Raw genomic sequence first — 15,938 nt, 5'->3', positions numbered from 1 at the left:
TGCAGTAACATTCTTGAGAGCGAAGCCACTGAGTATGGAGGGCTGACACATCTGCAGCTCTAGACCGCTGCACTCCATGGACTCTGTATCAAGAATAATGCTCCAGCCCTCTGTGCGTTCTCCCTCAAGAATGTTATTCTTGAGAAAGAAACAATGGAATAAGGTGGACTAGAGCAGCATCCTTCCTCTCTTCTCTGAGTGGGGAGAGGAAAGCTTTCCCTGCCCATGGGGGGGGGAGTTGCAGGGGGAGCTGAGGTTTAATTTTTTCCTCCCCCAGGATCTGATGATGATGCCCCCCCATAAGGGAGAAGTAATGGTGGTGTCTGTGGAGGGTGGAGTCTGTTTATGAGAAGGGTATGTGTGTGGGGGGGGTATGAGACAGTGGGTGGGGGAAAGGCCTATGCATGTGTGTTTGTGTATGTGTGTGGAGGGGCGAAGATGGAGTTCAGGCCCCACCCACTGCTGGCTCAGGCCACACACCCTACTACATGAGGCTGTTGGGGGCAAAAAGTTGTTCAACCCTTTTGCAGCTGTATTTGACATAACTCTCGCCAATTTCCTTGTCAAAAGGTCTAGTACGGATTTTTGTGAGTGCTTATGAGTGGCATGGAAGGCTTTGTGGTGTGTGTGTGTGTGTGTATGCAGTCTTGTTGACATGGTGCTACAATTCTTGTAGTTTACTATTGTTCTACCCAATTACAGCGTACATGTTTTTGTGCAGATTTGTTGACATGGTACTGTACTTTTTGTGTTCTCATATAGTTCCACCCAGCTGCGGTGTACAAAGCTTTCTACTGAATAATGAGGTAATGGGACTTCTTAGGAAAGCTGCAAAATAAAATCTCCAAGCCACCCACATTGTCCAGCAGGCAAGAGTATGGCTTATAGTGTTATCTGCAGATTCCAGCTCAGTCTTTAGATCCCAAAGTGAAGAGCCATAATCCTCCTAAAATTAATGACAAAAAATGTTTTCTAACTCTTCTGTTCTATCTCTGCCCTGTACCTGGTACCTCCCTTGATGTTAATAGTAGGAAAAACTGCAAAGAAGCCAGGAAATACTCAAAATATTTTGTACTGATCATATAGTTCAGCTTCACAGCTGCCAGTGCTCCTTCATGTATATTTCGCAAAGCAGGTTCACCCTCTGCTATTACTATTGAGGCTTTCTCTTAATTTCAGGCAGTACCTTCTGGCTTGTATTCCCTAACCTGTCACTTTCTTGCTAGTTGTTCCCCAGTTTCCACGCTCTCTCCATGACAGATACATTAGCCTGGTTCGCACATGATACTAAACCAGGAATTGCTTAATCTAATTGTAGTTTGTTTGAACATCTGAACCTATACCAGGCAACAAACCATGGTTTATTTTGTGGCAAGTCATAGTTTGAAGTTGGTTTATAAATCCTGGATTGCTTTAACCGTGATTTATCATCGTGTTTGAACCCAGAACCCTGGCTTAATCCTGGTTTGTTTCTGTGACCTGCCCAAGCTCTCACCACTCCACAAAGGCTCAAGGCAAGGGCAGCTAAAAAAGGAACCGCTCCTCAGGCTGAACTCCTCTCACTTGCTTTCCCCCAATCTCCTTAACCTTCCTTATTCTGCTGGTAACAGCCTTATTTCCACACCCAACTCCTCTCTGACTGCAAAGCAGCAGTGGGACCTGACAGCCAAATACCAAACCACATATTTGTCCCCCGCAAAGCACAATAAAGTTCCCAGTCACATAACAGAAACTGAAAACATACACAGCCCACAGTCTCATCCTCCAAAACCCACAGGCAAAACACCCTACCAAAGAAAACCTCAATCCCCTACAAACAACCTCTACAACAAACAAGCAAAACTGAAAAAATACAGGAAAAACCCACCCCACAAGAAAGCACCCCACCAAGTATTCACCTACAAATCCCCCCCACAAAAAAACAGACCAAATACACACCCTGTTAAAAAAAACAAACACAACCCCCCAAACACCCCCCCATAAATATGCAGGCAATCCCCCCCCAAACAACCCACAAATACTTAAAGTTCCCTTCAAACCCCCACAAACACAGAATCAATAAACAGCAGTGAACACCCACAAATACACAGGCAAAATAGTCCTTTATTGCTACTAGGGTATTTGGAATACCATGGCAGAAGAGGCAGAGGAAAAACAAACTAGGAATTGGCAGAACAAGCTGTGATTTATTCATCTGCAAGACTGACTCTGGCTTGTTCGACAAACTGACATAGAGCTTCTGTGTATGAAGGATTAATTGCATGCTCGTGATAGGTTATTCATGGAAATTTGCGGGTCCTTTATATGACATCGTCAGTCTCCAGGATGTCTCCCCCTTTATCCCCCCCCCCTTAATACCACTTTCAAAAAGATTGGAGATAAACAGTAATAAAAGGAAATAGTGTGATATCGGAAATGTGTAAAGCCGATGTAGCACTATATAATTCAGCCAGTAGATGGTGCCTTTTCATTGAACATATAGAGCATTGCTGCTGCTGAGAAGGGAAGTTTTCAATTCCAGTTCATGTGTTTGCCATGTAAAGGAGCCGATTGTACATCCAGAAAGACTCTAGAAGAAGAAAGCCCCGGTAGGGATGTGGAATTTTTGATTAATGTAGAAGAATCCCTTAGCATTATGTGCAAATGCAGTAGTGTGAACCATCTTGAAATCCTACTGAAACTACAGTGAACACAGGAACAACACAGTAAGGTGGAGGAGCACAAAAGTGTTGCATATGAACTGACTTCCCAGTGGCAAAGGCAGGGCACAGTGCTGAATGTGGAGATGACACAAGGCTTTTAGAACTATTATGGTGGAATAGAAGGAAGCATTTTTATTAAGGTATGGGGTGGTGCAGTGGTTAGTGTTAGACTGGGACTTGGGAGATCCGGGTTCTAGTCCTGTGACGGTCATTAGGTGACTTTGGGCCAGTCAATGACTCTCAGCCTAACCTACCTCACAAGGCTGCTGTGAAGCTAAAATGGAGAGGAGGAGGACCATATAAGCTGCCTGGGTTCCTTGCAAGAGGAAAAGGGGCGGGATATAAATATAATAATTAATAAACTCATTCATTCAAAATGGAGGTACTAAAAGCTAACAGCTTGGATCCTAACCAGCATTCCAGTGGGAGTGTTCCCTCAGTGTACTTCCACCCACAGGACATTCCTGCCAGTGGAAGAGGGGAGGAAATGGTTGCCAATTCCCCCTCTCCCCTGCAGCCCTTGCACCCCCCTAAAATCTGCTCCAGAGGGTCGAGGGACCCCGCTGGATCAGTGTGTGGTGGGGGGGGGGAATGCAGGGGACTGCAGAGGACAGGGGGAATCCCTGTCCTTCCTCCAGTGGAAGCCTCTGCTGGATCAGACTCGCTTCCTAGGACAAAAGGAGTGCTTCCATCTGGGAAAAAGAACTCGGGATTCTACCCGTGGTTCACTATATGATGTGGCCACCACCAAATCAATGCAACTTTTTAAAATGTCTTAATACAAGAGATGTTCGAGTAACTGGCTGATGGAAAGGAGATGTTTTGATGTTTCCTAATGAAACTCAAGCCATGGCTGAAACCTGTTGCCCTGACTAGTGCTGACCATTGTATTGAAAGTGATCGCTTAGACTGGGAGTTTAAAGAGAAGTCCAAAAAGCAACTTGTTTACAGAGGAGCAAAGCATCTGGTGTTCAAAGAAAGATTAGATCTTGTCTACTAGATTAGTGTTTCTGAACTGAAGCTAGATAAACATGATGGTCTATTAGTTATAGTAATTAGCCACTAGGATAAACTACCAAGTGATGTAGGAATTATCTATCACCATTAGTCTTTAATCAAGATGGGTTTGAGTTTAAGTAGAAGAAATTGGACTCACTTGTAGAAATGAAAGGCTACTTTCTATAGGAACATTGTTCCATGCAACTGAAAATACCGAGGCCGGCCTCCTAAGCTTTAACATCTATGGAAAACATCTTTTTATTAAACCTTGTATTAATTAATTTGCCTTTGGAATTGGTAAGCTTCTTAGGATGGAGTCTGTCTGATAGATTTTCCTATTTTCCCCAAATTGAAATGGTGATAGGCTGCAGTCCTATTGCATCTATTTGAATATGTCCCATTGAAATAATCAAATGTCTGAACTCAGAGGCAACTGCCTATCCAATGCTGGGCAGGAGAAGCGTGGAGGGGATCGTCCCTTCCACGCTTCAGCCACCCTGCATTCGCAGCTAGCCACGGGAAGTCGGAGCAGGGGGGCAGATGCTGGACAACACATAGGAAGCATTGGAAAGGCATTTCCGCCCTCCCCACCCCAGCACACCCCCGGGAACACCCCATTTTTGCCGCTCTGTGCTCCTCTTCCAAGCGCAGGGTCATTTTGCGCTGCCTATGAGGCAGCGCGGGAGAAGTGGAGGTTGGTTCTCAGGGAACCAGCCCCAGAGCATGGGCTCCAAGGTCGGTTCTGGGAACCAACCTATTCGATGGCCGTCTAGCTGCTGACTTAACGGCCATAGAATGCGCCCTTAAGAATATAGTCCTATGCATGTTTAGACAGAAATAAATCCTACAATTTCCAGCCTTCTTAGCCAGCATGGTTGGCTGGGGGATGCTGGGAGCTGTAGGATTTATTTCCGTCTAAACATGCATAGGATTTCACCTGAAGTGTGTGTAGGATTGCGGCATGTGTCTACATCTAGATGAGGTTTTACATGCTTTAACGTAATTGATGCTCTTGCACCAGATTTCATCTAGTTCTTGGCCATCTTAATGGCCCAACTAGGTGTTAGTTTAATTGCATTTTGGAATCATGCGATTTGGACTCCCCACACTCTTACCAATAGCAGCCATAGGAAACCCCCAATCCTCCTCAGTATTGGCAAAAGAGAATGTGGCGTTTCCCAACTATGGGATTCCAAAACATGTTCATGTCTAGTTTGATCCTTTGTTGGTGCTCCATCACCTAGTTCTTGTAATATCTGGCAAGCCTTTTGCCAACAATTTAACAATAGCAAGTACTGCCTGTACCACAGCATGGTTCACTGTGGGAAAGGAAAACAGAAGAAACTAAGCACAAAAAAAGGGGAAGTTACAGCATACAGGAAGCCAGACAGTGCTGACAATCCCTTCTTTCCCTTTCTCTCTCCTCACAGACAAGGGTAACATCTCAGAAACCAGTGTTGCCAGTATGAGAGCCATTTTGAGGACAAGACATTTTGTGCGCTCTGAAAAATCGGTTGTTCAGTGCCTCATTCACCTGGTCAGCAAGTTTCAAGCAAAAGCACATGAAGGGAATGTGGCTGGAGCCAAGGAATGGGCGCTTCACTACTTTTACTACTGCTTTACTACCCTTGTTGACATAACTAGGGTAGTGGTTTATTCTGCAGAAGAGAGTTTCAGTCTGGACTCCCCTCTTCACCCTCACCCCCCACTAGCAGGGCTGGCATGGTCAGGCAGCTGCCGAGGGCCCGCACCTTGTCAGGAGGCCCACTGACAAGAGCCCCCTCAACCTGCTTCTCTTCACACTGCAGCCTGGTTGTTCACCCGCCCCGCGCTCTGGCCCAGAGGGGTGTGACCAAAAAAGCAAGCAAACAACGATGGGGGGGAGGAGGAGGAGCTGCCACTGGCTCTCTGTCTGGCAAGCAAGCAAGTGGCGCAAATGAAGATAGCAGCAGCAGCTGGTGATAATGGTGGTGTGAGAGGAGCTTGCGGAGTGAGAGGAGTGCAGTGAGGGTTGCTTGTCCAATGGCCCCCCCAAAACTCCAAAACTTGGAGCTGACATTACACACTAGCAGCACATATAGCAACTGAGACGGGGGGGGGGGGCGTTGCTTCCCTCTGGACTGGAACTGGGTTGAGGAAGTGGAGTGGGAATGGAAGCAGAGCAGTGGAACTCTAGCCTCTTTAAATGAAGTTAGAAGTGCAGGTGAGCGGATATGCCTGGGGCAAGCTAGACCTGGGGACAGTAACTTCATGTGCTTAAACATCAAACTTCCAAGCAGAAAGAGGAGGATCTGATCATAAAAGCAAAAGGAATACATGGGTTAAGAGTACAGAATCCTTCCCCCACTGCCATCACTTGCCTGTAGCTTACTTCCCCAAGAACATTTCTCTTCAGCTGAACTCTGATACCAGAAGTGTGCTTGGCTAGGAGGAAAGAGCTTGCAGAAGGGAGACTTCGGGGAGGTAAATGGCAGGGAGGTGCTAATGAATGCTTTTAATGTTGGACACACACCATGCTGTCTCTTTCTGCATGGGGTAATTCCATACTTAAACATGTGGAACAGCCCCTATCGAATCTGCTTTGACCCTGAAGTGAGAAGGAGAAATAGCTAAGAACTGTGGCAACCGTGCTCTTCCCAGGCAACTTCCTGAGTTGAAGTGATTTGTGGTGCTGCTGGGAGGTGGGGGGGGAGAGAGAGAGAGATGAGGGTGTGCAAGAGGTGGCTTAGGGCTTTTCCACACAGAGGCTTTTTATCCTATGATTTTACCAGGGCTTCTGATTCTGGATTCTTTGCGGGATTAAGATCAGCCCTTTACATGTGCTTCCCCTCCTTTCCCCCTTTATCTGAGAGTTCTATATGTTTCATTATGCAGCCACTAGATGGCGCTGTTGTTATAGTGCCACTTCCTCTTTACACTAGGGATGTCAGAGAATTTCGCCATGAATCTCAGGGAGGCCGAATGCCAGCGCATTCGGCCCCCCGAAATCGGTGGTGAAACGGTCTGCCCCCCCCCCCCCCCGGGACGGGACTTACCTTTGGCGAATGTCCCTGCCTGCGACGGCGGTTCGCCGGCTGCAGCGGCCGGTCTTCCGACTGGCTGCCGCCGCCGCCATTTCCAGTAAAAAAAAAAAAGTGATAGGCTACGTAAAGATTTACATAGCCTATCACGGCTAGATTTTCAAAAAATACCGTGATAGGATACGTAAATGTTTACATAGCCTATCACGGCTGAGTGAAAAAAAAAAAAAAAAACCCGGCTGAGTGGGAAAAAAAACAAAAAAACCCCGCGCGTACGCAAATGGCGGCGCCCATTCCTTATTTTGGCACATGTAGTCTACGTAAACATTTACGTAGACTACGGCGAAAATAAGGGGAATGCAAATAGCGTATTTGCATTCCCCTTATTTTCGCCGTAGTCTACGTAAATGTTTACGTAGACTACATGTGCCAAAATCAGGAATGCAAAAGGCGGCGCCCATGGTCGCCGCCATTTGCATACGCGCGGTTTGTTTGTTTGTTTTCCACTCAGCCGTGATAGGCTATGTAAACATTTACGTAGCCTATCACGGCTGACTGCAGGGACGCAAACGGCATTTTGAGAATGGCCGCCGCCATTTGCATTCCCCGCCGGCCGGGATTCGTGGTGGGAGGGACGGGGCGCCTCTCCCCCGGCCAGAATTTTTGGGGGGGAGGGATGGGGCGCCTCCCCCCCGGCCAGAATTTCAGGGGGAGGGATGGAGCGCCTCCCCCCCACCGCGAAGCAAATTTCGTCAAAGGTAAGTGACTTTCGTACATCCCTACTTTACACGGACAAATTCAAGCCGCTTCTTTTTATTAGCTCGTTATTTCCATTTCACATTAAGCTGTGGAAATGGTTGGAAACCATGGGAGAGGCACTGGAGGTTGACCACGTCATGTGAAGGACCAGCAAACTTCTGTGAGTAGCTAATCTCAATCACAGGATAAAAGCCTCATATGGAACAGCCCTTAGTTTGGAGCTTTCCCACTTCCTTCTTCTTTTCTCAATCTCTTCCCCCGCCCCCACCCCCACCCCCACCCCAGTATGGGTTCTGAGTAAAAACTCTGATTGGGGAAGGCTCCTCTAGAGGAATTTCTTATTAAGAGAGCAATCCTGTGGCCACTAGTCAGTGGTTAGACGGCCATAGGATATGTCAGTTCCCAGAGATCCGACCTTCCCCCCATCCCACACTGCCTTGCAGGCAGCTCAGAATGGCCCCGTGCTCCATGCTCGGAAGAGGAGCACGGAGCGGCGAAAACAGGGCATTCCAGGGCAGGGAAGGCAGAAATGCCAGTACAAGACATCTTATGTATCGTCCGGCATCATCTTCCCCCGCTCTGCCTTTCTGTGACAGACGAAATTGGCTGTCTAGCCACAAATACAGGTCGGCTGAAGCACGGAGGGGACAATCCCCTCTGCACTTCTCCTGCCCTGCATTGGATAGATGGTTGCCTCCGAGGTCGGAGGCAGCTGCCTATCCCCATAGGATTGCACCCTAAGTGTGAGGGGGGGCATGCACATGCAACGTGGGGCAGGGAGAAGAGAAATTGAGAGTTGTCACTGTTCTTTCCTGGAAGTAATAAATCTTTGGCTGGGGGAAAAGGCAATAAAGACGACATTTCAGAGGGTACTTCTATGATCTTGCATACAGAGGAACTCTCATGAAGTCAGGCCAGGGGAGATTTCCAATGACAAACCTTTCTTTATGCTGCCCCTGAGGTTGTGTCATCCATATGCTGTAAATGTGGTTTCCTTCTGGTGGTTTCCTGACTACTGAGACTGGGCCTTTCTGTAGGATTTCCTCACAGAATTGGCCAAGGCCTCACACCACAATTCCCCTCCTCCTCCCTCACCCTGACATCCTATAACTAAAGTATTCCTGATATATACCTGACAAATCTTCTCTTCAAAACCTTCCTTAAAGAGATCCCCCAGTCTCCTTAGGCCAGGGGTTGGCAGGAGGTAGATCTGGATCTACTGGTAGGTCTCTGAATGATTTTCAGCAACAGTGGCAAGGATTTCTAAATCCCAATTTTTTAACAATAGCAGCAATAAAATGGGTTCCTCCTGCCTTAAATTTTTGTTTAATTTTTAACTTTATGAGTTTGCATTGTTTATACTGTGTTTTAATGTATTTATTTGTGACCTGTCAAAAGAACTTACTTTATGGGGCAGCTATATAAATCCAGTAATAGATAAATAAATAATGCTGAAATGAAGGAAGCGTGGGGTAACCAGAAATGGATTTTTGTGAAGAAGGACTGAGTTCCATTCAGGTCCAGTACTCAAAACAAATTTCTGGCTTCAGAATTCTTTATTTCTAAGTGTATGTCTCTTGTACCACATTCTGGTTAGTGGAACTCAGGGTTCTAGTAAAAAACAAAGTAGGTCATGGAAATCTGCCTGTCCCTGCCTTAGGCCATGTTGCAGTGCTGAAGAGCTCTTTCAGGTTACAAAGTTCTTGCTAATCTTTAACATAAACATCTACCTCCCTGCCTTTTTTTAAAAGAAAAACAACCAACTGCTTTTTGTTCATCTATAGTGAAATGGAGTGCTTTTTAAATATGCGGAAATTCACAGGATAGTCTTAAGCTAAACATACTCTTTTCCCTTCAATTGGCCTTTGTAAAATTTGGTTTGGGGGCCTCTCCAGTTTTGGGACCTTTTAAGGCAATTAATATTTCAACCCTGGAGTTATAACTTGTAGTTCTTTCCTGAGATGCAACCTGTGAAACAGCAGGTTCTATCTAGAAGATCCCACATTCAGATTTTAAATGGGAGATTTCCCTGCAGTGAAAGGTACAAGAGTGTGGCTGAGGAGGCCAGAGCCCACAGTTTACATCTTCTCCCCTGCACCCCCACCCCCAGCATGTGTATATAAATCTGCCAATAACATTTCATGCATCTGGTGGTGTCCATGAAAGTTTATGCCGAAATAAATATGTCTGGATGCAATGCTGTGCATGTTTAGATAGAAAGAAATCCTACAACTCCTAGCATCCAGCCTGCCATGCTGGCTGGGGCGTGCTGGGAACTGTAGGACTTTTAAAATGTCTTAACATGCATAGGATTGCACCCTTAGTCTTTAAACAACCACCCACAAGCCTCCTGGTTGTTTTTCCTACAGGTACTTGTATCTTTTTACTCCCATGAGGGAAAAAGAAACACAGAGGGTTGGTTTTGATTAAAGCTGGAGGAATGGCTTTCAGAGAGAGAAACTTCCCCTCCCCACCATGCAAAAGTCCAATCCTGATTGCAGCTTTCCACAGCTGGTCTTAGTTTAAAAGTTTTTTGTGTAGCTTGGCCCTCAAAATAGCCATTTTCCCTAGGATATCTTCTGTATATTGATTACTAGCTCGAATTGTGGTGGCTGCCTCTGGAACAGGTTGCAACGACCATTGCATATTTATAAATATGTATTTCTGGCATTTAAAATCTAATTCCATCTGGACTAGTTTAAAACTTGCCAGGCATTAACCCTTGAATTCTGTTGTGAGGCATCCATTCCCTAGCTCACATTAAGCTTCTGCAAATGGCAATTGGGGACCAGGAGGTCTATCTGAACATACTGGAATAGAGTGGTTGTATCTAAATAAAAGCTTCCATGGAGTTCAAAACACTGTAATGTACAGTGTGGGATATTTTTTTTTTACGTTGAGTTGAGTGAATTGAAGCTAGAAAGGACAAAGGGTTACGACTCCTCCATTAAAAAAAAATTATTTTCCACCAAGAAATTGTATTTCAAAATAGTTTTTTTAAAAACATAAAGGCAACGTGGTTGTGGAATGAGCTCCTCAGAAAGCCTCCCCTGATGCCTACATTGTGATCTTCTCAGTGCCAGGTGAAGCATTGTAAATAACTCTGGGGCAGAATGAGCCCTTGCTTTTCCCTGTGACTGTTACTTATCCTTCCTTTGCATAAAGCTACTTTCCCATCAGAATTTCAAACTGCACTCTGAGTGTATAAGCATTTTAAAAAGTGATGATCTAGTAATGTTCTTTGAAGATGCGCTTGAGTATTCTGACAAAGGGCAAAAGGATGTTAAAAATGTTGCATGTGTTTTAAAATAAAATGAAACTTTTGTGGTACAGCAGTATAATATAAATTAGAACATATATAATAAGATAAAACATCTTGGATTCATGTTTTGAAAAGGGAAAAAATTAATGAAAATTGCCTGAGTTTGGAACAGCCTTTCAACAATACCTCCCTAATATACACACTCACACACATACCTGACAGATTGCTACCATTTGTCCATGTGTGCAAGCACACACATCCCTGCTAGTAGTACTTGCAAGGCTCCCATGAGGTCTTACTGTTTTGACCAAAATGTGTGCTTTCAGCGCAAGTGAAATAAAGTGAAAAAATAAAATACTTTGATGTTGCTAGGATATTTCATGGCATCTTTCCCATGTTCTGAAACCCTCCTTAGTCTTAAAAGAGCTAAAGGCAGACATTACTTTAGTGTCTTGGTTTTTCATTCCCCATAACAGTAACTTTTATGAAGCTTATAGGCATGTGCTAGACTTCCATTCTCACTTGGGTGTCTGTTTTTCTCTTGCTGGTAGAATATTTTTGTCAGAGCTGAGAGCAGTTTGAGTAGGCACTCTAAAATAAGTGGCTGAGGGTACAATCCTATGCATGTTTAGTCAGAAAAAAGTCCTATGACTCCCAGCATCCTCCAGTCAGGCTGGCTGGCTGGGGGATCCTGGGAGTTGCAAGACTTTTTTCTATCTAAACATGCATAGGATTGCACCCTTACTAAATGAGTGTACAGGATCTGGTATGATGGTTACTAAATAGAATTTAAACTTATAGGTGCTGCTGGTTTAAATGACATGGGTTCTGGTGAATTTCCTCAGGGTATATTTGCACTGGCCTTAGGGATCAGATGCAGTGTGGGGCAAGCCCATCTACACATAAAACAATGAAAAGACACCAAGTTGTGCTGTTACCATAGCTTTTAACGCACAATCTCTCATTTGATGCTAAATCACTGATTTGTAAGCAGGAGCACTACTAATTCAGAGGTTCCTGAAGACAGTACATGAACTGGGACTGCAATCCTAACTGGACTTGTTTCCAAGTAAACATGGTTAGGATCAGCCCTTTAGGCTGCAGTTCTAGACACGTTTATGTCTAAATACATTGCATTGAAATCAGTGGGACTTGCAAATAAATGTTATCATCATTATAGAAGATTTATCTCTGAAATCCTTTGAGGTTTTGACAGAAGCCTCTACTTAAAAAGAAAGAAAGAAAGAAAGAAAGAAAGAAAGAAAGAAAGAAAGAAAGAAAGCAGGGATATATTTACAAGCTGCGTCCAGGTGAATTATCTAGCCAGACGGATTTAGGGGAACTGACTGGTGTCCTCTGCATTTCTGTGCGGCTTCATTAAGCAGTGAGTAAAGCAAAGAGAAACTGACTAGCTGAGTTTCCAGCTACCTTTCTGTCTGTCTGCAAGGCTTTGCTTATTCCTCCCCTTCCAACACCTGCTGAAATTGCCCCTCTCTATATTGCTGTATAGGAACCCTGTCCAGCTTTGTCTCTCAGTATCATAAGCAACATAAATATCTAGCCGCAATGTCTCACAAGCACCATTTTGAATAAGATACTGTGCCCTTCTTGCTGGAGTCCCCTACTGATTTAAAAAGCAGCCAGACTGCACATGGTTTTGTTGATCAAAATGAAAAGGTCTTAAGGCTCTCCTGTATATACTTTAGACATTCGCAAGCTACTCCCACTAAAGGCAGGCATTTCATTGTGCTGACTGACACATGCGAACAAGCGATCAATGTCTTTTGTCCATGAGCGAAGTATAAGGCATGCTAGTCCACAGGAAATGGTGATCAGGGAGTACTAGCCATTTGCAAAATGGGAAGTATGGAAGGCTTTGCATAAAGCAGTATAATATACATTAGATCATATATAAAAAGATAAAACATATTGGATTCATTCTTTTATATTTTGTGTAATTACTGGATGTAGCTCTCATAAAGTTGTATGCAAATTAAGTGTATTCATGTTTCAACCTGTGTTAGAGAATACTGTTTTCCCCATGTTGAGGACATTGACATTTTGGTAACCTTCTCAACTTTTTCATGGCCATGGAATCTGTACATAGGCCAAATTTTAGATCCGAGTTATGCAGACACTGTCCACTTGCCCTTTCCACCACTCCTCACATAAGAAACTGAACATAGCCCTGTTACTTTAGCTGTGCAGTGTTGCTGATGCAGTTGAGGCCTTATCTTATTCTGGGACACGGAAAACAGAATTGGGCACTTGGAATAGCAATTGGAAAAACAGTGTGCTGGAGACCAGGACCAATGCAGTGTGTTTTCAATTTGTCAAAATTCTTGCTAAGCGGAAAAAGCAAAATTCCAGTCTCTGCCAGTGTTTAGCTTTCCTTTCGGATTTTATGGGAACCTCTGGGCTGTTTTCTTATTTGTCTGATGCTGAAGTGGAAGTCAGAATTACTGTGGCAATGCCAGATGTTTACTTAATGCTCCAGGAAGGGGGTCTAATTCCCAATTCATCGTTAACATTTCTGGTGATTGTTTCATATATTTGCCAAAGATACAGTGATGGGGTGGAGCTTGAAAATGAAGAGTTCTGGCATCTGTGTTTCTCTGAGGAGAATAGTAATAGTTGTTGTAGTCATCTCCTCAGCACAGACTATACTGTTTGAAACCCACATTGGTGTGTGTGTGTGTGTGTGTGTGTGTGATTATTTGCAAAAGGCAGATAGAGGGGGAAAGATTGAGAAAAAATGTGGAAAAATCAAATAAAAAACCAAGAAGAGTTAAACTGAATAGTGGGGATATCCCAGAAAACAAATTAAAATACCTTGTTCTTGACTGTGCTGGCTGCTGCAAAAATGTTCCCAGTCATGTCTGATCCATGGTGAACTTACAGTTGGGGACAGATACAAACAAAACAAAACTGCAAGAAGAAAATTCTCTCTGTCACTCTCTCTCTCTCTCTCTCTCTCTCTCTCACACACACACACACACACACACCCCTATTTACCTCACTCTCTTTCCCTCAAGAAGTGTGCTGATTGTGCTAGTCAGTAAAATAATTTCAGGAAAGCAAGTAGGTTGAGGACCTGCCCATCTCCAGTCCATGCTGAGCTGCTGCTTCTCTCTCTTACATTTTCTCAGGACACTTACAATCCAGGACACACACAACTTCAGTTAACGAATTACAATGGAAAAAACGCAGCGTTGTCTCTCTATCTCCCCCACCCCCTCTCTCCCGCTCCCTCTCTCATACAGACACACACAAAACAAACACACAACTTCCTCTCTCTCCCCTGAGTAAAGAAAAAGAACTAGCAGGAGCTCCCTCCAGCTGTGGGGCTGCTTGCTCTCCCCACCCCTGTGTTCTAGCAGGAGAAAGGGAAATGAAGAATAGACCAGCCAGAAGCAGTTAACATGTTCTGTGCAGGTGGAAGGCTACGTCTGTTTTTTTTTTTTTTTTAAGGAAGAACTTGATTGGCTACTGGGCACCCTCGTCAACGCCCCAACTAAGTAGTTGGGTCCTGATTTGTTCAGAGGGGCTGGATCAGGACTGCATATGGCAGTGAGGCAGAGTGGTGCCACTAGCTACACTGCCTCCTCAGACTAGACTGACTTGTCTTGCAAAATAGTCTGTGGGAGAACATTATGGGCAAGCATGGCTAGCACTCATGCCCTGTAGGCTGTAGCGCACCTATTGGGCGGCGCGGGAAGGAGGACTCAAAGAGACCAAGCGAGTATATTTATTGCAGCATGTAATTTGGCCCTTATAGAGGTGCAACAAGTTATATGGGGTGATGAGAGCCCATCCTGTGATCAGTAGAAATTTTATCTAACGACTCCTGTAGCATCTCAGACTTCACTAGGTATTGCCCACATTTTCAGCAATGTAATTGTAGCATTTATATTGCACTTTGAAATATTCAAGGCGTTTTGTATTATTAAATTTATATCCCACCTTTCCTCTAAAAATAGTGCTCAAGGTGGCTAATAATAAAATAAAGATAAAATAGCAAAGATAAAATTAAAACATTACAACTCATCAGTTGAAAATACAAAAACACACCCATAAGAGAAAAGTAACAGCACCCACCAGATAAAAAACACTTGAGCAGCAAATCATCTTTGTCTGAATAAAAATGTCTTTTCCTGGCAGCAGAAGGACACGAGACATGGAGCTAACCTGGCCTCCCTTGGCAGGGAATTCCACAGTCTGGGAGCAGCCACCGAGAAGACCCTTTCTCATGTTCCTGCCAAATGTGTCTCTGATGGTGGTGGGCCGGCAAGGATCATAAAATCTGAACAGGCTCCTATGAGAGAATATGATAATTCAGATAGCCTGGTCCCAAGCAGTGTAGGGCTTTGTAGGTCATGACCAGCACTTTGAATTGTGCCTGGAAACAGCAGTAGCCAGAGATTCTATTCTAACAAGGGAGTTGCCCTATTCCCCATTCGCTAGTCTGGCTGCAGCATGTTGAGCCAGCTGAAGTTTCCAAACACTTTTCAAAGGCAGACCCATGTAGAGCATGTTACAGTAGTCCAAACAGGATGTAACTAAGGCTTGTGCCACTCTGGCCAGATCTGATATTTCCAGGAACGGGCACAGTTGGTCCACTAGCCTTAGCTGTGCAAATGGATTTCTGGCCACCACTGAAACCTGAGCATCCAAGTTCAGGGTTGAATCCTGGAGTGCACTGACGCTGCAAATGGGATCTTTAAGGGGAGGGTAACCCATAGGAAGTTGTCCTATACTGAGTCAGACCATTGATCTATCTAGCCCGATATCGTTGACACCGACCGGAAGTAGCTCTCCAGGGTTTCAGGCAGTAGTTTTCCAACCCTAGCTGGACTGTAGGACTCAGGACAGTAAATTGGGACAAGCAACTAAGGGGGCAACTTATGAATTGCCAAAAAAAGAGGAAACACATCACCAGAACAGAGGATAAAAGGGGATATCGATTTGCGTTAAATGTACATAGGGTGTTTTATATGTATAGATGCAAATTTAGAAATTACTATTATAATTTTAATAGAAATATGTACATCTCAGCATAGTTCAGAAGACTGTGACCAGGTGACCTATGTGCTTGCCTGTCCAATCTGCTGCTGAGATGCTAACTTTTGATGGGCAATAGGTCTTATGGCTCTTTATCTTTAGACCCGAATTGAACAGGATGCCTTCATATAGAGG

General features: G+C 44.5%; 1 protein-coding gene across 1 annotated transcript in view; it reads left to right on the top strand.

Annotated features, from left to right (window-relative positions):
* Positions 1–15,938, top strand: part of CD81 (CD81 molecule) — a 94,212-nt gene that overhangs the window by 21,931 nt on the left and 56,343 nt on the right. The gene's annotated exons all lie outside the window — the stretch shown is intronic.

This window comes from Heloderma suspectum, chromosome 1 (assembly GCF_057233095.1).
Source record: "Heloderma suspectum isolate Gila_16-S chromosome 1, 16-S_ref, whole genome shotgun sequence".
Classification (NCBI taxonomy): domain Eukaryota; kingdom Metazoa; phylum Chordata; class Lepidosauria; order Squamata; family Helodermatidae; genus Heloderma; species Heloderma suspectum.
The sequence above is the reverse complement of the archived record's forward strand: the minus strand, read 5'-3'. Positions and strand labels throughout refer to the sequence as shown.